At 37.6% G+C, this 22,850-nt stretch overlaps 1 long non-coding RNA gene across 1 annotated transcript; it reads right to left on the minus strand.

Annotated features, from left to right (window-relative positions):
• Nucleotides 1-6,163: 6,163 nt before the first annotated feature.
• Nucleotides 6,164-14,843, minus strand: LOC116590003. Its single transcript, XR_004285479.1, has 3 exons — nt 14,717-14,843; nt 10,780-10,786; nt 6,164-6,174 (listed from the first exon to the last, which is right to left on the minus strand). It is a non-coding gene; the product is annotated as an uncharacterized LOC116590003 (long non-coding RNA).
• Nucleotides 14,844-22,850: the final 8,007 nt, after the last annotated feature.

Consider the following 22,850-nt stretch of genomic DNA (forward strand, 5'->3'; position numbering starts at 1 on the left):
ATCAAGAAAGGAGAAAAGAATTGGAACAATCTTTGAGGACAGCAACTAATGCCCAGATGTTTTGTCACAACATAATGTGCCTAATTTCAGAATTAAAATGCTTTAATATCCATTTGGCTTAAAAGGTTAAGGGCAGAAAAACAAATGTACTCTTCTGTAGATGAGTTACACTGGAAGGCAAAGGGAGTTTTTGTCTAGCATGAACTATAAGAGATAATTGTTCATTAGAGAGTGTGAAGTCTGTTGTAAGCACAATCACATTCATTAGCCAGTTCCCGCTTCTGTCTGTAATGGGCATTAAGTTTCTCTCTGTTCAATGAGAATGAACGGATACTTTCCTGGGTTTTTAATATTCTGACCTTTGGTCTTTTTTCTTTTTGCATTTTCACTGAATAGGTGCAACCTCATAGCAAAATATAAATTATTTCTTAAGTACTATACTCTGAATGTATGACAAGTTTTCATAGAATATAAAGTATATCTAGAAACCAAGCAAAAGCATATTAAACATGAAACATTTATTTATTTATTTATTTATTAAGATGTATTTATTTGGCAGACAGAGATCACAAGTAGGCAGAGAGGCAGGCGGTGGGTGGGGGGGACACAGGCTCCCTGCTGAGCAGAGAGCCCAATGTGGGGCTCGATCCCAGGACCCTGGGATCTGACTGGAGCTGAAGGCAGAGGTCTTAACCCACTTAGCCATCCAGGCGCCCCAAACATGAAACATTTATATAAAAAGATACCTAAAATATATTTATACTGGCTGACAAATATAACATTTTGCTAATAAGCCTAGATAAAAGCCAGAACTTTAGGACATGAACAAAATTGCTAAGTTTATTGTGTTTTGGAGACATGTCTATCAACTTAACTCATTAAAGTCATAGTAGTTTGACAAAGATTCAAATTGTGTCAGGGTCACTGCCAGATTTCGTCTTAGATGGGGTCAGCCCAGTTTAAACTACATGGTTTAGACTTGTTTTCTGGAGTAGCAAATAGCCTAGCCCTTCCCCTTGATTATGCCTGATTCCCCTTGATTAAACCCCTCTAACAACAAGCAACCCAACCACATAAACCGGTGCATATGGAAAACAAAGTGGCTAGACAACTTTGTGAGAGTGTTTTGGGTGCAGATAGGTGGGAATGGGTTGCAAATGCACTTATGGTATTATGAAATGGAACTTAAAAATTCATTCATTTCAAACCGTTTATATACTGAGAAGCTATATTATATACCTGAAACTAATACAGCACTGTATGTTAACTAATTGGAATTAAAATAAAGACTTAAAAAATAAAATCTATTCAGAAACATTAAAAAACAAATCTGTATTATATACCTGAAACTAATATAGTAATAATTAATATAGTACTAATATAGTACCTGTTACTGTATTGCCCTAGAGAGGAGAGGTAAATATGTGAAAATTCTTATTCATAGGATTAATGCCAACTGATTAAACCCTTCAAGATGATAAGGAACTTCATTCTTGTGGTAGAGTGGTGAGTTTGTTTGCTGGGTGATAGGCTGGATATTTTGGGGTATTATGTAAGTGAGAGACCCATAGAACCTCTTGATAATTAATTAGATAGAGAGGGTATAAGAAACTTATTTGGCATATTAGAAGAGTTAGCAATTTTTGTGGAGGTCAGCCCTGGGTGGGATATATTGAAAAAACAAATGCAAACTCTAGGAAATTTCCACGACAGTGTCCTTCTGTCAGGGAAGTTCCTACAGAAGCAGAAAGACATCCCTGGCAGTGGCAGACTCTAATATAATAACATTGTGATATCATCTGTTCAACAGGCAAGGAAGGAGAAGTTTCTCAACTTCAGTTTTTTCCTGTTATCTATAAGATTCAACTTTGAGAGTGTCCTTGGGCATATGATATGTGATTAGGTGAATGTTTCTGACACTGATTTTTTAGAATTTTTCATTCCTCCAAAATATGACTGAAACAACCATACCGTGTGTATAAGAAAAATCAGTAAAGTCAAGAGCACTAGGCTTCATCTTCATTTAGGATTAAAATGGGAATTTCTGATGTAAACCATGCATATGTACATAGACAAGTATATTTTCTGAAAGGTAGAGAATTATATGATCCTTGCATCATTCTATCCTCAAGGCATCTATTTTAGCTCTTAATATGTGAGAGGCATGATTCTGAGCATTGGGGATATAAAGAAGAATTAACTATCATTCCAACCCTCCACTATAAGAGCAGTTAAAACAAAGTGATTAATGCTACAATACAGGAAAAAACAAGATGCTAAGAAGGCATGAGAGAGGAAGCACTTAACATTTCCTACAGAGAATAGAAAAGGCTTCTCAAAGAGATTTACATGTGAGTAGATTCTTGAAGAATGAATTAGTCTTCTAGGGTAATAAGAAGGAACATTATAGACTGAAGAGATAAGAAAAGAAAGTTCTGAAACAGCCAGGAGACCAGGGTATGTTGCAGATATAATATTTAATTTAATTTAAGTATAGTTGACATATAATGTTACATTAGTTTCAGGTGTACAACATAGTGATTCAACAACTGTACACATCATGCTATGCTCACCACAAGTGTGGCGTATCATCTAACATACAACACTATTTCAATGCCATTAACTATATTCTGTATACTGTGCCTTTTATTTTTTTATTCTTTTGACTTTTTCAGTCCATAACAGGGTCCCCTGACCTTGTTCCCTCTGGCAACCATCAGTATGTTCTCTGTATTTATTTATTTATTTATTTTTAAATTTTTTTATTTTTTATTTTTTATATTTTTATCCCCAGGGGTACAGGTCTGTGAATCGCCCAGTTTACACATGTCACAGCACTCACCAAAGCACATACCCTCCCCAATGTCCATAATCCCACCCCCCTTCTCCCAACTCCCCTCCCCCCAGCAACCCTCAGTTTGTTTTGTGAGATTAAGAGTCACTTATGGTTTGTCTCCCTCCCAATCCCATCTTGTTTCATTGATTCTTCTCCTACCCCCTTAAGCCCCCATGTTGCATCACCACTTCCTCATATCAGGGAGATCATATGATAGTTGTCTTTCTCTGTTTGACTTATTTCGCTAAGCATGATACACTCTAGTTCCATCCACGTTGTCGCAAATGGCAAGATTTCATTTCTTTTGATGGCTGCATAGTATTCTATTGTGTATATATACCACATCTTCTTGATCCATTCATCTATTGATGGACATCTAGGTTCTTTCCATAGTTTGGCTATTGTGGACATTGCTGCTATAAAAATTTGGGTACACGTGCCCCTTCGGATCACTATGTTTGTATCTTTAGGGTAAATACCCAGTAGTGCTATTGCTGGGTCATAGGGTAGTTCTATTTTCAACATTTTGAGGAACTTCCATGATGTTTTCCTGTTCTCTGTATTTAAATAGGTCTGAATCTGTTTTTTGTTTGTTTATTCCTTTGTTTTGCTTTTTAGATTCCACATATAAGTAAAATCATATGGTATTTGTCTTTCTCAGTCTGACTTATTTGAAAGAGGAACCCTCGTGCACTCTCGATACAAATGCAAATTGATATAGATGCTGTGGGAAATAGTATGCGGGTTCCTCAAACAACTAAAAATAGAAATACCATATGACTCAATAATTCCACTACTGGGTATTTACCCAAAGAAAACAAAAACAATAAAAAGAAAACAAAAACACGTATTTGAGAAGATATGTGCACCCCTATATTTATTGCAGCATTATTTACAATAGTGAAATTATGGTAGCAACCAAGTGTCCACTGATGAATGTATAAAGAACATGTGGTGCATTTGCGCTTGCGTGTACATGCACGCATGTGCGCGCGCACACACACACACACACACACACACACAGGAATATTATGCAGACATTAAAAAGGACATGATCTTGCCATTTGTGACAACATGTGTAGACCTAGATTATGCTAGTGCAGGTATAACTTTTTTAAAGGTAGACAGGAATACAAATCCCAAAAAGACTTTCATGCCCTACTATGGAGTTTGGACTTCAACCTGTAGATGATGGGGGCCTTTGAAGGGTTTGACTTCAAAAAGATGGAGAATGGAGGGTGAAGACGGTGGGTAATGCCAGATTCTGGGTGACCAGTTAGAAAATGAGGACTGGGTCTTATACATAACTGATGAATCATTGAACACTTCATCAGAAGCTAATGATTCCTATATGTTGGCTAATTGAATTTACATAATAATAAAAAGAAAGATAGTTAACCATCTTTTGATGAGAAATGATGGGGATCTGGGACTGAGGTAGAGATGCAGCATGGGGTTAATCTCAGCTTTCTGACTTTGTGGATCTTGTTGTATTAATCAAAAGAGAAGAACCAGCTTTTGGGAAGGGAAAGGGCGGATTCCGTTTTGGACATCTAGAGTCTGAGATTCTCTGGAACATCTGGATAGAGATGATCATTAAGCAGTTGGTAAAGTAAGCATGAAGTTCAAGAAGGGATCCAGTTTGGAGATAATAGATTTTGGAGTCATTAAGGTATAGATATTTTTGGAGATTTGAATGTGAATAAGATTGCTCGTGACCAAGTGTGTCAAATCAGAGGAGAGGACAAAGGTCAGCCTAGGGACTCCTACCACCTAAGGAGAGGAGTCAGTAGATAGAGCCGAGAAGGAGTTATGGGAGTAGTAAAACAAAATTTTGGAGGAAGTGTTATCAGGGGAAGAAAAGAGTTGGTAATTCCAAGAAGAAGGTACTGGTTAACAGTGTCAGATGTTGTTGTTGAGTGACAAAGCTTGAAAATAACCCTGGGTTAGGCCATCATAAGAAAGAGCCAAACAAGAATAGTTTTATTGGAATGGTGAAAGGATAAGGTAACAGAGTTGAGGATTGAATAGGAAGTAAGGAAAATAAAGCCTTCAAAGGCTTATGATAATAACCTTCCTCTGAAGGCAAGAAAAAAGAAATATTTGTAGCTTGAGGGTGCTGAAGGGTCTCAGAACTATGCTTTTAAAAATAATAGAAGAAAGTTGGGGTGCCTGGGTGGCTCAGTGGGTTAAACCTCTGCCTTCAGCTCAGGTCATGATCTCAGGGTTCTGGGATCGAGCCCTGCATCTCAGGGTTCTGGGATTGAGCCCTGCATCGAGTCCTGCATCGGGCTCTCTGCAGGGAGCCTGCTTCCTGCTCCCCCGCCCCACCTGCCTCTCTGCCTACTTGTGATCTCTCTCTCTGTTAAATAAATAAATAAAATCTTTTAAAAAAAGTAATAGAAGAAAGTAGATATTTAAGAGAGTTTAAGAATGGTATTGCAGCTAATGAACAAGGTTAAAAAAAACCCATCTTTTTTGCTTCTATTTTGGATGTTAATATAAGGGTGTTTTAAAACGAGCTGTGACTTTGAAATGTCTAAACCTGCCTAGAAGTGCTTTGAGAAACACTTGAGACAAAGGACAGTTGAGGAAAGAATCCCCACTGCTGCTGCATGCAGAGTCTGGCTAAATGTCTTAAGATGATGAAGTTCAAATAATGGCAGAAAAAGCTGAGAATCTTTCAGCATCTTTGCTGACTCCAAGAAGCAAAAAACAACATGCCCTTTGGCAAACACGTTTTCCCTTCTGAAATTCTGTCAAATGAATTCAAAGGGACATGAAAAAAAAAAAAAAGGAAATATATCTTGTAACATGTGCTGATCTGGTTGCACAGCCCTTATTTCGTAGATTGTACGTGATGAGTTTCAGCACTGCATCTGATTTCCCTGGCATGTATATTGTGTAGAAGAACTTGAGAGGTATAACTTTATATCCATTCTAGAGAACTTGAGAAGGCACTGTGCCAAAATGATACCAAAGGTACTATATAAGCAAGAAGAAATCTTCCCGTCAAAAGTCAAGACACTCCATAATAACATTCAAGGAAAACTGCATTCTTCGAGGCACTTTATACATTCATTCTTGCCGATGACAAGAAATGCAGCCTAGGTTTAGCATTTCCTTTGGGGTATCACAGGCTTAGCTGGCTTTGAATGGGCTGATTTTTCAAGAACTGAAATAGTAGCTCGTCATCTCTTTCCCAGCTTCTGAAATGATTGGTATTCCTCTCCTATCCAGCAGCTGTTAGAGGGTTTTTTATTTAACCCATAAAGAGTTCCAAAATAGAAGTGTTGTCCTGGATGTATTTTAAAAACACACATTTCAGGCCTTTCCTTCTTAACTTGAAGTAGTAGATAAAAATCCCAAAGTGAAAATGACAAGATAACATTGTGACATTGGCTCACAAAGGCATAAGGAATCTATAGATGGCCTTGTGTGTCAGCTCCCAAGGCAAACACTGCAATTGTCGTACCTAACTTCCAAGAGCTAAGTAAATTCGATTAAAACCTTGATTCACTGCAGTGCTTATGGAATCAAGTGTTCTGGGTAACTTTAGATTACTAAATAGAATACTCCTTTTAATTGAATTTTTGTTGCCACAGAGTTTTAGAAATGTGTTGCCATATTGTATTAATTTAGTGGTTTTCCTATTGGTGTAAAAGCCGAGTTTGATTATGTATTCTATTTCTGTTGAAGGTGGGGAGGTAGTTGTTTTCTTGATATTTTCCTAGAGGTCTGTGCATAGGAGAGAGATTGTAGTTGGTGGTTGCTGGCTGTTTCCTATTCTAGATCTTGATTAGTCTGTTTTCCAAAAAATTTTAATTTTTTTTTTTTGAGAGAGAGAGAGAGTGAGGAGGGTGGGGTTGGAGAGAGAGAATCATAAGCTCATGGAACCGGATTCGGGGCTTGATCTCACAACCCTGAGATCATAACCTGAACCAAAATCAAGTGTCATCAGTTAACCAACTGAGCCACTCAGGGTGCCCCTAGTCTGTTTAACATGTTTTCAGAAACCCTTCCTCCACACCCTGTCAAGTTTATATGTTTTTTTTAACTTGCAATCTGTTTTTTAATCCTCAGGTATTTGATATGGATTGACTACTGAAACTGCTAAAATGATACAGAATTTCCAAGTGATTTATAACTTAATGAGAGAAAAAACATCTGTACTGCTTGAGAGCTAACTGCCTGGGTGAATCCTGGCTCTGCTGCTTGCTAGCTGTTGGACCTAAATGTGTTTGTATCTCTTATCCCATGTGAAAGGAAGATAACATTCATACCTACCTCATAGGGTTCCTCATCATATCCCTTCAGTGCTAGGCATGTGTTAGTTGTGATTGTTACTACCCTTTACTTTTCTTATTCATGGGTAGGCCCCAGAGTATACTTCTAAACCCTGTGTAGCCAGAGATGTCTTAATTTTGGCTGTTGTAACAGAATACCACAGACTAGCTGGCCTTAATAACACATTTATTTCTCAAAATGGAGGACGGAAGTCCAAGATCAGGGTGTCAGCATGGTCTAGTAAAGATTCTCTTCTTGGTTTGGCACTGTCTTGCTATGTCCTCACATGGTGGAGAGAAAGAGAGGGTTCTAGACTCTTCTTTCTATTAGGACACAGATACCCATCATGGGGCTCTCGATGTGACCTCATCTAAACTAATTACCTCCCAAAGACCAAAGCTTCTAACACTATCACATGGGGGTTGGGTTTTTTGCATATGTTTGGGTTTATAGCAGGAAAGGATGGAGATTTCCCGTGGAGAGCATAATCCTCAGTCCCCAGAACTTGGAAAGAGCTATCGACTATAAATTTGGTGCTGCGGAGCCTTTTATATATGAATATTCTTAGATTGGGTTTGTATGTTCTATTGTGAGGGATTGTGTGCAAGTAAATAAATAAAAGAAGAAAAAGAAAAAGAAAAGCCCACAAAAGCATCCTGATACAGGTTGTAATGTTCTCATTTGCTTCTGTGTAGCCTTAACACTTAGAAAGTAATTTCTGGGTACTAATTTATGGTAAATTGAGGGTTTCAATGGATTAATCAAGGTTTTCTATAATATGCTTCGATAGGAGACAATGAGTAATTATATGAATTACAAAACATAAAAGTAAACCAAAATATAATGAGAAAAAGCAATTTATTGGTGCTCTCCCCATGCTTCTGTGTATAGTTTGATGTATGCAGAGAATAGCAATCCGATTAGCTTTCCCCTCCTCCAGGGGTAGGCAGCAACTGGAGGATTCTTTTGATCATTTTATTCATTTTGTGTTAAAACTATAGCACTTCTAATTTATAGACATATTGTGAATGTCAAGGAAATGTCACCCAAATCATTGAAATACAGTGAAATTCATACATTATATTTAAGTAACAGGTTGCCCTGGGCTCCAAGGGATGCAAGCTTAAATAGAACTGGGATTTTTACCGTTCAATTTCAGCACTTTAAAGACACAGAATAATCAAGGTGAATTTCTTAAAGGAAGCAACTCTGAGGATAGAAAGATAACTGTGAAGTATTTCTGGATAAGCCATTAAGTGGCAGATTGGCGTACTGCTACATTTCACATCCCGATTTGTTTGGTTTAATGTGAATCACTTTTTCCCCCTTTAAATTGAAGCTCAAATCCTATAATGGAGATACTTAAATGAACCCTCTGGGTCACTTAGGCATCTTTTTCAGCATCTGTCTGAGAAATTCAATAGTCTGTTATAAAAATTGAGTTTTATATGTTTCTGTCAATGCCTGAGGAAAAATTTGATTATCCTCCAGATTTTCCCCAATCCTTTAACTAAATTGGATTATTTGCTGATTTACCCTTTACTTCCCAGGGCCATAGATGTGTTTCAGTTGCAAACACTTTAGTATAAGCTGACAAGATTATAAGATGTTTATCTTCCTAGGGAAGCAATATGGTAAGCTTTGCCATTGGTCTTATATGGATCCACATAGGAGTCCTACTTTCATTGCCTGTGAATTGGGTGATCTTAGGCAAATGACATGATTTCTGTTGATTTTAGTCCCTTTGTAAGTAGAGCAGGGATACTCAAGATAACCTTTCATGGAGTTTGGTCGAATGTGTAGCGGGAATGCATGTGAAAATACTGGGTTCTGAGTGGTTCTCAGTAAATGTAAATCTTCTATCTCGCCATTCCCCAAACCATGTTTTATATACTGAGGAAACATACAACCAAGGCTGTGTTTAGATCCAGAATCTTTTATGATGGGAGTCCAAAATAATGCATCCTAAGTCAATCTGTCTTGGTCAGAGTTCAACCAGAGATGTAGACCAGTAGGAGATATACATCAACGAGATTTATCACAAGGAATTGGCTTGTGCAGTGTTTTAGCTGGCATAGCCAAATATGAAATTCATAGGGTAGGCTGTCAAGAAAGGCAGGGGCTGAGGCCACTGTCCATAAGTAAAATTTATTCTTCTTTAGGGAAGCCTCAGCTCTACTGTGAAGGCCTTTAAACTGATTCAGTCAGGTGCACTCAAATTATCTCAAATAATCTCCCTCACTTAAAGCCAACGGCTTATGAACTTTAATTACATATATTAATACTTTTGCAAAAACACCTACATTAGTGTTTTGTTGAATAACTGGAGACCATAGCCTAGTAGAACTGACATACCAAGAAGTCCATCATACCATCCATTTGTCTTCTCTGGATTCTTTTGTTCATAGAAAGTAGGAGCTTTTGAAGAAATCACTTTTATTATAGTAAAGTATGAGGCTCAGTATTTTTTAAATCAAATGACAGAAGAATCCTAAGGAAAAATTTGTAGTTTCATTAGCTGAAGTCAAATGTGAAGATCTACTATAAGATAATAATTGTTTCCTGTATACTATCAGAAATTATCTATTTTTTTTCTTGTTTATGGATTTATATTTGGTCTCATCCACTAAGATATAAGCTCCATGAGGACAGGGATTTGTTGTGTTCACTTCTAAATCCCCAACATCTTGAATAGTACTTGGTCTAAGACCGATAGTCAATAAATGTTAATGGGATAAGTGAATAAATGATTTCTTACAGAGAAGAGTTGAGTTATATTTCCTTGTCTGATTAAGAGTTTTCTGTAATGTTTATTTGATTCACTTTTGGCTTCAGCTGTATACTGTACCAAGGCTTATGGCTAAGAGTAGACCGAGGAATGAAATCCAGTCTGCCCTTTGCTCACCAAGACAGGTGCAGTTTGGGCTGTGTCAGAAAGAAGAGGTGCTTTTTCTTCCAATAAAGGGGCCTTATGCACACATCCAGCTGTGTTCCTGGGGTGGAGGGTGAGGAGTGTGCCATCCTGTAGTTCTTGCATAGGTCAGTGGTAACCCCAGCATTCTTTCATTTGAACTTCCTATTGCATATTGGAGATCTGTGAGAACAACAAGCAAAAGGACTAAAATGCCCCACCTGCTCTTCTTGGGAGGCAATTTCCTTCCACAAGATCAAGATCCTGCTTCTTCTTCATAGGGGACAAACCCCAGTGTTAAGACAGTGGAAGATCAGAGTACCAATCTGTTCGTGACTTTAAGACTTAGTACTTAACTGCCTTATCACCACCATTTTCTGAGAAAAATACACATACTCTTCACAAATGTATGAATTATTTGAAACATAAAAAAGCATGTACGGGGTGCCTGGGTGGTTCAGTGGATTGAGCCGCTGCCTTCAGCTCAGGTCACGATCTCAGTGTCCTGGGATCGAGCCCCGCATTGGGTTCTCTGCTCAGCAGGGAGCCTGCTTCCCCTTCTCTGCCTGACTCTTTGCCTACTTGTGATCTCTCTCTCTCTGTGTCAAATAAATAAATAAAATCTTAAAAAAAAAGCATGTACGACATGCTATAAGTTATGAAGTATAACCGTACAGACACTCATGAATCCACAAACAGGAAATAGAACATTACTAATACTGTTAAAAATTCTGTTCTGTTCCACATCTTTCCTCATCACCCTGCCTCCCTCCAGAAATCACCAGTGCCCGGATTTTGCATTTGTCATTTGGTATTCTTTACAGTTCTACCCTGTATATATGAATCCCGAAACAACATGTTATTTCATTTGCTTTTTAAAAAAAATTTATATCAGTGGTATAATATATATAATTTTTCACTAATCTGCTTTCCCTATTTAATATAGTTTTAAGGGATACCTATGTATGTATAACCATAATTCATAACTTTATTCCCATGGAATATTTCTGTGTATAAGTTATACCACAGTTTACTTATCCATCACTTAACACAGGAGTGTGAGCAGACATTTTCCACCCTTCTTTTTTCCTATATGAACAGTGTTACTATGACTATTCTTGTATATATCTTCTGAAGCATATATATGAGAAAATGTACTCTAGAGGTTTTCTAGTTGAAACCCTTCATTTATGGACAAATAAACTGGGGTCAGAGGCTCCAGGCAGTTGGCAATAAGATTACAGGTGAGATCCCTAACTTTCATGTTTTCTTCATTCTGTGCCACCTCCGTATGAATATGTTGGAACTAATTTTCAAGAAATAAGTTTGCTTTTATAATGGTTAGTATTTGGCTTAGGTAGTTACTAAGGTTTTTCTGTTTTTGTTTGTTTGTTTTTGGTAACTTCAAGAGGAAAGGAAGCAGACACGTCTCTTGTGCCTGTGAAAGGGAGGGAAGGGGTAATTAGGGAGCTGGTCCCCACTCTGGGACTCCTGGTAAGGCCAACCATCTCCCTTCCCCATTTATAAACTTAAAAAAAATTATTTATTTATTTGAGAGAGAGGAAGAGCGAGAGAGAGAGAGAGAGAGAGAGAGCGAGCGGGAGCATGCGAGCATGAGCGGGGGGAGGGGGAGGAGCAGGGGGAGAGGGACAAGAGACTCCTTCCGGAGCAGGGAACCTGATGCAGGGCTTGGTCCCAGGACCCTGGGTTCACCACCTGAGCCAAGGGCAGCTGCGTAACCGCCTGAGCCACCCAGGTGTTCCTTATAAACTTTTTCTTTAAGTATAACTTGCATATAGAAAAGTGTACGTATCATACATGTATAGCTTGATGAATTTGTGCAAGGTGAACACACTCATGTAACCAGCACACAGGTCCAGGCAGATCAAGAATATAATCAACACCCCAGGAGCCCCCCACCCTATTTCCCTCTCAGTCACAGTGGCACTGCTCCTCTGCCTCTGCCCCCATCCTTTCTCTCTTCCCCTGGGGAAGGCCCTTTGAATATCCTGATATTTTGAAGTGATGGTTCTGTGGTACTGTGGATATAATATTGCTCGTGGAGGTGTAAGATCAGAGTTAAATCCTAGCTCTAATATTTCCTCACCGTATGACTTTGGGTCCCTGTAACTCTCTGGTTCTCAAATGCTTTATCTATAACATGGAGATAATAAGGAATTTTTAGTTTGACAAGAAATTTAAATGAGCTAAGAGAATTGGAATGTTCTAATCAAGATCCTGGCACAGAGTAGGCACTCAGTAAATGTTGGACCCTGAGAGCTGCATGTCTCTTTGTGAGTTGGAGGTTATGAACTCATGGAACGTCATTTCTAGATTGTACAGTCTTTTTACACTGATCCATGAACGTGTTTTCTCAGCCATTTTCCTATTCCAGGGATACGATTTCCCGAGGCATCCTTCATCCTGAATGAAGTGAAACTGGAGTTCCAATATGTTGTCTGTTCTTACCTTACAAATCCTAGTTTCCTGGGCTCATTATTAGTTGGATATGAGCTTTGATAAAATTCTTATTATGGAGTTGAAGAAAGCAGCACTGTACATCGACGTCTTCTCTCATATTTATGGTCTAGACGTAAAGCTTGTTTTAAGTCACACTTGACATCTTTGGAATGCAATGCCACTCTCTGAATAACTGCAATTTTGGGCTCTGCTTTTCAGTACTGAATGAAGGTCATTATTTCTGTCTTTATTACGTGCTAATGGTAGATACTCACTGGGGAATAAATATAATGTCCTTAACTTTTGGAATTGGATATAGGTAATAAAGTCTACGTATTTTCTCATTTCCCTATTTAAAATAATGAACTATTCATTTTGTATACTCTTGTCATACAGTTTTTATCTTTTCCCTTATTTACTGAAATCATTAGAGTGGCTAGATGTGCACTAAATGTATATTTTATATATTTCTATTTTCTGGAGAAGAGGAGGAAACTTTTTTTCTACTGCCATGATTTTATTTTCTATGCAGTATAAGCACATTTTAATTGTATCATGAATTTCAGTGCCCATTAATTTGAAGCGATAGACCATATTTGTGATTTGAAATGAGACTGTGAAAATTTCATCAGTTTGCACAGGTTCACCTGTAAATAAAAATGAGGGCAGTAGTAATAAAGTATAAAAAATGTACATGGAGAGGGAAAGGTAAAACTTGTATTTATTGTTTGTATGCTATGTATGTGTGTATTATTGTATATTTACCTACACTATCTCCTTTAATGTTACCATGACAAAGTAAGGATACAATAAAAATCAAACATCTATTTCACGGCATCAAAGTGATAATGGTGCCCTTCTATTAGGAATCTCTTTTTTCAGAGTTTAAAACAAAAATTTAATATTTAGACCACAAGTTTACCATTATAATTTGAGTCAGTGCACTGAGTAGAAGTTCACAAAATGGTCCCCAGAGGAAGAGTTATCTGATGAAGAATATGCATTCTTTTTCTGTGTCTTAACCACCTTGGCTCTGGGGGAGAAGCCCTCCCTCCCCAGAGCATACCAAGTCAGCTCAAAGGCAAAAGTGCTTTTTATCTAATATGGGAATTAGAAGACCCTTGTAACTGATGTTACAAGGTATTCCTTTGTTTCCTGGAAACTAGATCCACCTCATGTGGATATTACTCCTTTTAATATCCAATGAGTTCTGTGAGAGGTTAAAGTGAAGATGTCTAATGCTTCACCCTAAATATACTCTAGGGAGGAATCCAGACTGCTGGGTTATCGCTTGGTCGTCTTCTATCTCAGTGGCAGTCATCACTGGTTGCAGAGGAAGAGGTGAGTTTGACAATCAGTCTTGCAATCTGGCATTCTCCCCCAGCTACGTTACTGATAGCTCTTATCTCTCTTTTTTATTATTAATTTAAAACTAATTCCAGTATAGTTAAAATACAGTGTTATGTTAGTTTCAGGTGTACAATATAGTGATTCAACAATTAGTGTACATCACTCGGTGCTCATCATGATAAGTGCACTCTTTAATCCCCAACATCTGTTTCACCCACCCCCCTACCCACCTCCCCCTGGTAATCATCAGTTTTTTCTCTATTGTTTGGAGTCTTTTTCTCCATTTGTCTCACTCACTATTTCTTTTTTTTTTCCTTCACTCATGTGTTTCGTTTCTTAAATTCCACATATGAGTAAAATCATATGATATTTTTCTTTGTCTGACTTATTTTACTTGCATTATACCCTCTAGATCCATCTATATTGTTGCACATGGCAAGATTTCTCTTTTTATGGCTGAATAATATTCCATCTCTATTTATCTATATATCTATATCTATATCTGTTTCATATCTTCTTTATCCATTCATCAATCGATGAATGCTTGGGCTTCTTTCATATCTTAGCTACTGTAAATAATGCTGCAGTAAACATAGGGGTGCATGTATCCTTTTGAATTAGTGTTTTCATTCTTTGGGTAAATATCCCAGTAGTGCAATTACTGGATCATAGGGAAATTGACCATATAGTTGTAGGTTTATTTCCAGGCTTTCTATTCTGTTCCATTGATCTATGTCCCTATTTTTGTACTGGTATTATATTGTTTTGATGACTATAACTTTGTAATATAACTTGAAGTACAGAATTGTGATGCCTCCAGCTTTGCTTTTCAAGATTGCTTTGGCTATTCAGGGTCTTTTGGGGTTCCATACAAGTTTTAGGATTGTTTGTTCTAGCTCTGTGAATAATGTTTTTGGTATTTCTATAGGGATGTTGCATTAAATGTGTAGACTGCTTTGGGTAGTATAGACATTTTAACAATATTTTTTCTTGCCATCCATGAGCGTGGAATATTTTTTCCATTTCTTTGTGTCTTCTTCGATTTCTTTCATCAGTGTTTTATAGTTTTCAGCATACAGGTTTTTACCTCTTTGATTAGGTTTGTTCCTAGGTATCTTATTATTTTTGGTGTGATTGTAAAATGGGATTTTCTTAATTTCTCTTTCTGCTGCTTCATTGTTGGTATATGGAAATGCAATGTAATTCTGTACATTGAATTTACATCTTGCAACTTTTTTGTATTTGTTTATAAAATCTAGCAGTTTTCTTGGTGGAGTCTCAGATTTTTTATATACAGTATCATTTCATCTGCAAATAGTGAAAGTTTTACTTCTTCTTTACTGATCTGGATGCCTTTTATTTCTTTGTGTTGAATGATTACTGCAGCTATGTTAGATAACAGTAGTGAGAGTGGACATCCTTGTCTTGTTCCTAACCTTAGGAAAAAAGCTTTCATTTTTTCCCCATTAACAATGATGCTAGGAGTGCCTTTAGTGTCTGCCTCCTGCTCAGGTCATGATTCCAGGGTCCTGGGATGGAATCCCACTTCGTACTCCCCGTTCAGCAGGAGTCTGCTTCTCCCTCTACCCGTCCTCCGCGCTCATGATCTCTCTCACTCTGTCTCTCAAATAAATAAGAAGAATCTTAAAAAAAAAAAAAAAAGATGCTATTAGGTGTGATTTGTCATAGATGACCTTATTATGATAAGGTATGTTCCCTCTAAACCTAGTTTGTTGAAGGTTTTTATCATGAATGGGTGTTGTACTTTGTCAAAGAAAATTTTTCTTGCATCTATTGAAATGATCATATGGTGCCTGTCTCTTTTTTTGACGTGATGTGTCATATTGATTGATTTATGAATACTGGGCCATCCTTGCATTCATAGATAAATCCCATTTGATTTTAGTGTAATTTCTTTATTGTTGGATTCCATATGCTAATATTTTATTGAGAATGTTTCCATCTATGTTCATCACAGATATCGGCCTCTCTTTTTTTGTGGAGTCTTTATCTGGTTTTGCTATCAGGGTAATGCTGGTTTCATAGAATGAATTAGGAAGTTTTTCTTCCTTTACTATTTTTTGGAATAGTTTGAGAAAAGTAGGTATCAACTCTTCTTTAAACATTTGGTAGAATTCACATGTGAATTCATCTGGCTGTGGACTTTTGTTTGCTGGGAGTTTTTAAAATTGCTGATTCAATTTAATTGCTGGTAATTGGTCTGTTCCAATCTTCTATTTTTTTTCCTGATTCAGGTTTGGGAGGTTATATATTTCTGGGAATTCATCTGTTTCTTAAAGGTTGTCCACTTTGTTTGCATATAATTTTTGATAATATGCTCTTACAATCTTTTGTATTTCTGTGGTGTTGGTTGTTATCTCTCTCCTTTCTGATTTTATATTTGATCTTTTTTAAAAAGAATCTGGCTACAGTTATGTAGATCTTTTTGAACAACCAGCTCTTGGTTTCACTGATCTGTTCTATTGTTTTTTAGTTTCTGTTTTATTTATTTTTGCTCTAATCTTAATTATTTCCTTCCTTCTACAGCGGTTTGGATTTTGATTATTGTTCTTTATCTAGTTCTTTATCTAGTTCTTCCTTTAGATGTGGTTAGGTTGTTTATTTGGTATTTTTCTTGGTTCTTGAACCACGTTGCCTTGCTATGAACTGCCCTTTTAAAACCATTTTTGCTGTGTCTCAATGATTTTGGATCATTGTATTTTAATTTTCATTTGTCACCATGTATTTTTTTAAATTTCCTCTTTGATTTTGTGCTTGGCCCACTCATTTTTTAGTAGGATGTTATTTAGTTTCTATGTTTTTGTGTTCTTTTAAGGGTTTTCTTGTGGTTTATTTCTAGTTTCATAGCACTGTGGTTGGGAAAGATGCATGGCATGATCTCAGTCTTTTTGAATTTGTTGAGACTTGTTTTGTGGCCCCATATGTGATCTATTCTGAAGCATGTTCTATGTGCACTTGGAAAGAATGTTTAGAATGGAATGTTCTGAATATATCTGTTCAGTCCATCTGTTCCAGTGTATCATTCAAAGCTCTTGTTTCCTTGTTGATTTTCTGTTTAGATGATATGTCCATTGATGTAAGTGGGGTGTTAAAGTCTCCTACTATTTGTGTAATACTGATTAGTTTCTTTATGCTTCTTATTAAGTGCCTTATGTTTTCAGGTGTTTCCATTTTGGGTGCATAAATATTTACAATTATGATATCTTCTTGTCGGAGTGTGCCCTTTATGATTATATAGTGTCCTTTCTTTGTCCCTTATTACAACCTTTGTTTTAAGGTCATTTCGTTTGATATGAGTATTGATACCCTGGCTTTCTATCCACTTCCATTCGCATAATAGGTATTTCTCCATCCTCTCCCTTTCTTTGTTTTTGTTTTTGTTTTTGTTTTCATCACTCTCTCTCTCTCTCTTTTTTTTTTTCATAAACCTTTGTGTTGAGGGCTGACTTTCGACCAATCACAGCGAGGGAGCTGCCCTGCTATCTATGAAACCCCGACCCAGAACTACAAATGGTTTAGCACCAGGTTCCCCATGAATGTGAGTTGCATGATGGGCAAGGGGGCAGCCCCCTTTCTGGCTGTGCCCCATTTTCCAGGAGGAGGGGCTCTCCCATCCTCTCACTTTCAATCTGCACCTTTTTCTAAAGATTTTTTTTTTATTTTTAAAAGATTTTTATTTACTTATTTGACACACAGAGATCACAAGTAGGCAGAGAGGCAGGAAGGGAAGCCGGCTCCCTGCTGAGCAGAGAGCCTGATGTAGGGCTCGATCCGAGGACCCTGGGATCATGACCTGAGTCGAAGGCAGAGGCTTTAACCCACTGAGCCACCTGGGTGGCTGCATCTGTCTTTAGGTCTGAAATGAGCCTCCTGTAGGCAACATATAGATGACTCTTGTGTTTTTATCCATTCTGTCACCTTGCGTCTTTTGACTGGAGCACTTACTCCATTTACATTCAAAGAGATTATTAATTTGTTATTATTTGTTATTTGTCATTTTGTTACATGTGTTGTTGTTGTTTTTGTATTTCCTCTCTGTTCTTTTCTAATGTTGTTCTCTTCTGCTTGGTTGGCCTTCTTTAGCAAAATACTTGGATTCCTTTCTCTTTATTTCTTGAATATCTGTCACTGTTTTCTTGATTTTTGATTATCATTTGCTTTATATATATCACCTTCTACATATAGTTGATGGTGTCTTAATTTTGAATCCATTCTTTACTCTTCTCCCCTCCACATTTCAGGTATTTGGTATCGTATTTTATATCCTTTTATTTTGTGCTTCTCTTGATTTTTACAGATACACTTTTTTTTTTTTTTTTTTTGCTTTTGTGCTTCCTGTATTTCTTATCTTACTTATGGTTTTTGTTTTCCACTCAGAGTCCTTCTTAACATTTCTTGTAGGGCAGATTTAGTGGCTGTGAATTTTCTTAACTTTTGTTTGTCTAGAAAATTTCTTATTTCTCCATCTATCCTGAATCGTAGCCTTACTAGATGAGAGTATTCTTGGCTGCAGAGTTTTCCTTTCCAAACTGTGAATATATCATGCTACTCTCTTCTGTCCTATAGAGTTTCTGCTGGAATATCAGCTGATAGTATTATGGGGTTTCCTTCATATGTAACTGTCCCCTTTGCATTTGCAAACTTTAAGATTCTTTCTTTTTCACTATTTTTTTGCCATTGTAATTTTTATGTGTCTTGGTGTGGATCTCCTTGAATTAAAATTTTTGGGGGCTCTCTGTGCCTCCTGAATCTGGATCTCTTGTTTCCCACCTCAGATTTGGAAAGCTTTGCTATTATTAAATGTATTCAAATACATTTTTGCCTCCCACCCCACTTCCTTCTGAGATCCCTGTAATACAAATGTTATTATGCTTGGTGTCCCTGCGTTCTCTGTCTGTTCTCATTATGCAGTATTTGTTTTTGTCTCTCCTGTTCAGCTTGATTGCTTTCCATTATTCTGTTTTCCAGGTCAATGATGGATTCCTCTCATTCCTGTAGCCAATATTTATTTCATCTATTGTATTTTTAATTTATTGAGTTTTTCATCTCTGATATGTCATTTTTTATCTGTTAATGGTCTCATTGATGTTCTCCTAATGTTTTTTTTTTTTAAGTCCAGTCAGTACCTTTATTTTATTTTTTATTTTTGAGAAAGTGAGTGAGAGAAGGAGGGAGGGACAGAGAGAGAGAGAATCCCAAGCAGACTCCATGCCTAGTGTGGAGCCTGATCTGGGGTTCAGTTTCACAATCCTGAGGTCATGACCTGACTTGAAATGACCCCTGAAATCAAGAGTCAGATGCTTAAACTGCTGAGCCACCCAGGTGCCTCTTAAGTTCAGTATCTTTATGATCAGTAGTTTATATTTTCTATCAGGCATATTACATATTTCTGTTTTATTTAGATCTCATGCTCTGATTTCTGTTCCGTTATTTCTTCTGTCTCCTCATTTTGCCTGCCTCTGTGTTTCTGTTTGTTAGGGAGGTCAGCTATGTCTTCTTTTGGAAGTAGTGGCTTTATGAAGAAAAGATACTCTAGTGCCCTGCAGTACAGTGTCCTCTGTTCACCAAAACCTGTACTTCAGGGGAGTGTCCTATGTGTGTTCCTTGTACCCCAGTGTTATGTCTGAGTCACTTTTCCTTCCAGTCCAGTCATCTGTCCCCTCTGCCTATTGTAGGCTGTGCTTGCTTGTTGTGATGTTGGTGGGACTTAGGTCAGCTATGAGGGGGCATGCCCTCAGGGGAACTCAGGGGCAGAGCAGTGGCATTAACAAAACTTGTACTAAGCCCAGGGTGATAGGCAGCTGGCTTGGAGTGGGCGAGTTCTTAGGAGAACTTGTGGGCAGGTTACAGTGTCAGGATGTTAGGTAGCAAGTATCTGTGTAGTGCCACCTCCTGCAGGTGGGCTTTTGTTTTTTCTGGGCGGTAGGGGAGGAAAATGGCACCTGCCAGCTCCTTTGTTTCCAGAACTTCTCCAACATGTTCCAAAATCAGTATAAACAGATCTCCCAAATGTTTGCCCTAGGTGTTATGCAAACTTATATTTCTGTGTTGCCTCTCCATGAGCTGCTGTCTCTTTAAGGGTGGTGACCCAGCTCTCGCTTGCCCTCCTGGCTAGACCCAGTGCTGAGTTAGCTGACTTTTAAAGCTCCAGGTTCCAAGTCCTGCTCGTTCGTTATACAAACTCATGGAATTCAGCTCCTCTGGTTTTTGAAGCCAAATGTTATGGGAATTCATCTTCCCCATGTGAACTCTCTGGTGCAAGGGACCGTTTCTCTCCCCTCTTCACACCTATAGCTCCCTTTCTCCTGTGGGCGGCCTCCAATTATGATTCTGTCCTTCCTGCCCTCTCAGATGTGGGTCCTTCTCTACATTTAGTTATGGAGTTTGTTCATCCCGTCTTTGGATTGCTCTCTGCTTTATTTATACAGATGTGAGTGATATCTAGTTATAATCGTGGGATGGGGTAAGTTTAGGCTTCTCCTACCCTGCCATCTTCCCAAGCTCCCTCCTCTATTAGGAATCTTTAGAGTCTCCAGGCACTAAATTTAGGTCCCTCTAAGGGAACAACAGATTGATCAGCCACATGCCTTGAAAAACTCATGTTTAAGCTTCATTCCTTATTTCATTTTTTATTAAAGTTTTCTAAGATATATATATATATATATATATATATATATTTAAAGATTTTATTTATTTATTTGATAGAGATCACAAGCGGACAGAGAGGCAGGCAGAGAAAGAGAGAGGAGGAAGCAGGTTCCTTGCTGAGCAGAGAGACCAATGCGGGTCTCGATCCCAGGACCCTGAGATCATGACCTGAGCCGAAGGCAGAGACTTTAACCCAATGAGCCACCCAGGCGCCCTGATTTATATTTTATCACACTAAAAATGAGAAATAAAAGAGAGAGGTTCAACTGACTTGTTTGAATTAATTGAGGACAGAATGTCCTTGGAGTCCTGTAGGAAGTCTGGGAAATGAGGTAATATGTTCTATTTCTTGATCTTCTGTAAGTGTGACTTAGAGCAATGCTTGTTAATTTAGTTACAAATATTTATTGAGTTTTTTACTTTATGCCAGCCCCTGCTCTGTGTTGGAGTTAAAATGGTGAGGAATATATGATCTCTCTATGAAATTATAGCCTAAGTAGGAAGCCAGGCATACAAATACAATCACAGTCCAAAGAATATGCAGGGACACTGCTAAGTAAAGTAATATCTTAGTCATGGGAGTATCTAACATCAGGACCCTAGTTTACTTTGTGGGGTAAGGGGTTTCAGGAGTCTTCTCAGTAGAAGAAGAATACAAGTAGAAGATGAATACAAGGTGGACAAGTGGAAGAGCATGACAAACTAGCAAGTACAGAGGAATAGTGTAACTCAGGCAAATGCAAGAAGTTGATGTCTCTGGTTTTCTTGCATAGAAATATAGGAGACTAAATGCTTTCATTCCTACCTACATGACATTGCTCATGTCTGTTTTTTCTACTAATTCCCTGTTACCAGTCTTTAGCTCATCATTTTCTACCTCTAAATCATCTTGCTGCCTTCAGTCTTGATCATCTTAGATTTATTGTCCATAGTGCTTCCAAAGTGATCTTTCTGTATTTAAATATGATTTTTCCCTGTGTTTAAAAACCTTCTAAATCTGCCTTTCCAATGGCAACAGAATAAACATAGACACTTATTGAATGTTATACAAAGCTCTCATGATCTGGTTCCTGTTTGATACGTTTTTAAAGTTTATATTTATCTTGAATGCAAATGTGAAATTTTGGAGGCAGAGATAATTATTATTACTTACAGCAATGACGTCGTATTTCTCCACACTCAGTAATTGTGATATGTGATACAGTGAGAGCCAGATGTTATCCTGTATGTTGGGGAATGGGGGAGTCTACACTGCAGTAGAAGTTATGAATCTGGGAGTTTTTATAGGCTATATGCTGCCCCATCATCTTTGGAAGGAGGAAGAGAAACATTTACTCTCTCATTTTTACAGTCCTCTGGAATGTAAAGGACTGGCTTCAAAGCTCAGGATTTCATTCTGTGTAGGTAAGGAAACATAGAGAGAGAACTCTAAAATGTCTGGAGGTCTCTGGCTAGACAATCACTCTTTAATGTCCAAGATTTACCTTTTAACCTAGTTTCCAATTTTCTCTGGTCAGAATCATGGAGAGATTTTCACTCCAGTTTCACACTGTTCACCTTTCCAGGCTCATTACCTCTTCCTTCTTTGCTGAAGCACTGTGCTCCCTCACTGCTAAACTACTTGTGGTTTTCTGTACTTTGTGGTTTCAGCCCTTATGCCATTGTTTATTTGTTTTAATATTGCCCCATTAGCTTTTTGCTCATTGTTTCTATAAAAATTTACATACAGTGAAATATACTGTTCTTAGGTTTATAATTTGTTAAGTTTTGATAAATGTTAGTACCTGTGTAACACCACCCCAATCAAAATAGAACACATTGCTCTCACAGCAGAAAGTTCCCTTTGTGCCCTCTTTCTGTCAATTACCCCCTCTTCTCATACTATTCTGATTGCTGTCGCTATTAGTGATTAGTTTTCCCTGTACTAGAACTTCAACTAAGTGAAAACATATATTATGTTGCTCATTTTTTCTGGCCTCTTTAGCTGGACATATGTTTTTGAAATTCATGTATGTTTGAGTGAATCAGCAGCTTATTCTTTATGTGGGGTAGTTTCCATTATATGAATATTGCTCAATACGTTTGTCTTATTCATATGTGATGGCATTGGGTTGTATCCAGTTTTTGTCTATTATGAATAGAATTGCATAAACACTCTTATTCAAGGATTTTTTTGTGGGCCCATTTTTTTTTTTTTCTCTTGGGTAAATACCCAAGGGAAGAATTGCTGGATTGTGGGTAGAGTATATGATTAACTATAAAGAAACTGCCGAATATTTTTCCAAAATGGTTGTACCTTCATAGTCCATGTTTTCAGAACATGCAGTTTCCTCTGAC

This window comes from Mustela erminea, chromosome 5 (genome assembly GCF_009829155.1).
Source record: "Mustela erminea isolate mMusErm1 chromosome 5, mMusErm1.Pri, whole genome shotgun sequence".
NCBI classification, from domain to species: Eukaryota; Metazoa; Chordata; class Mammalia; order Carnivora; family Mustelidae; genus Mustela; species Mustela erminea.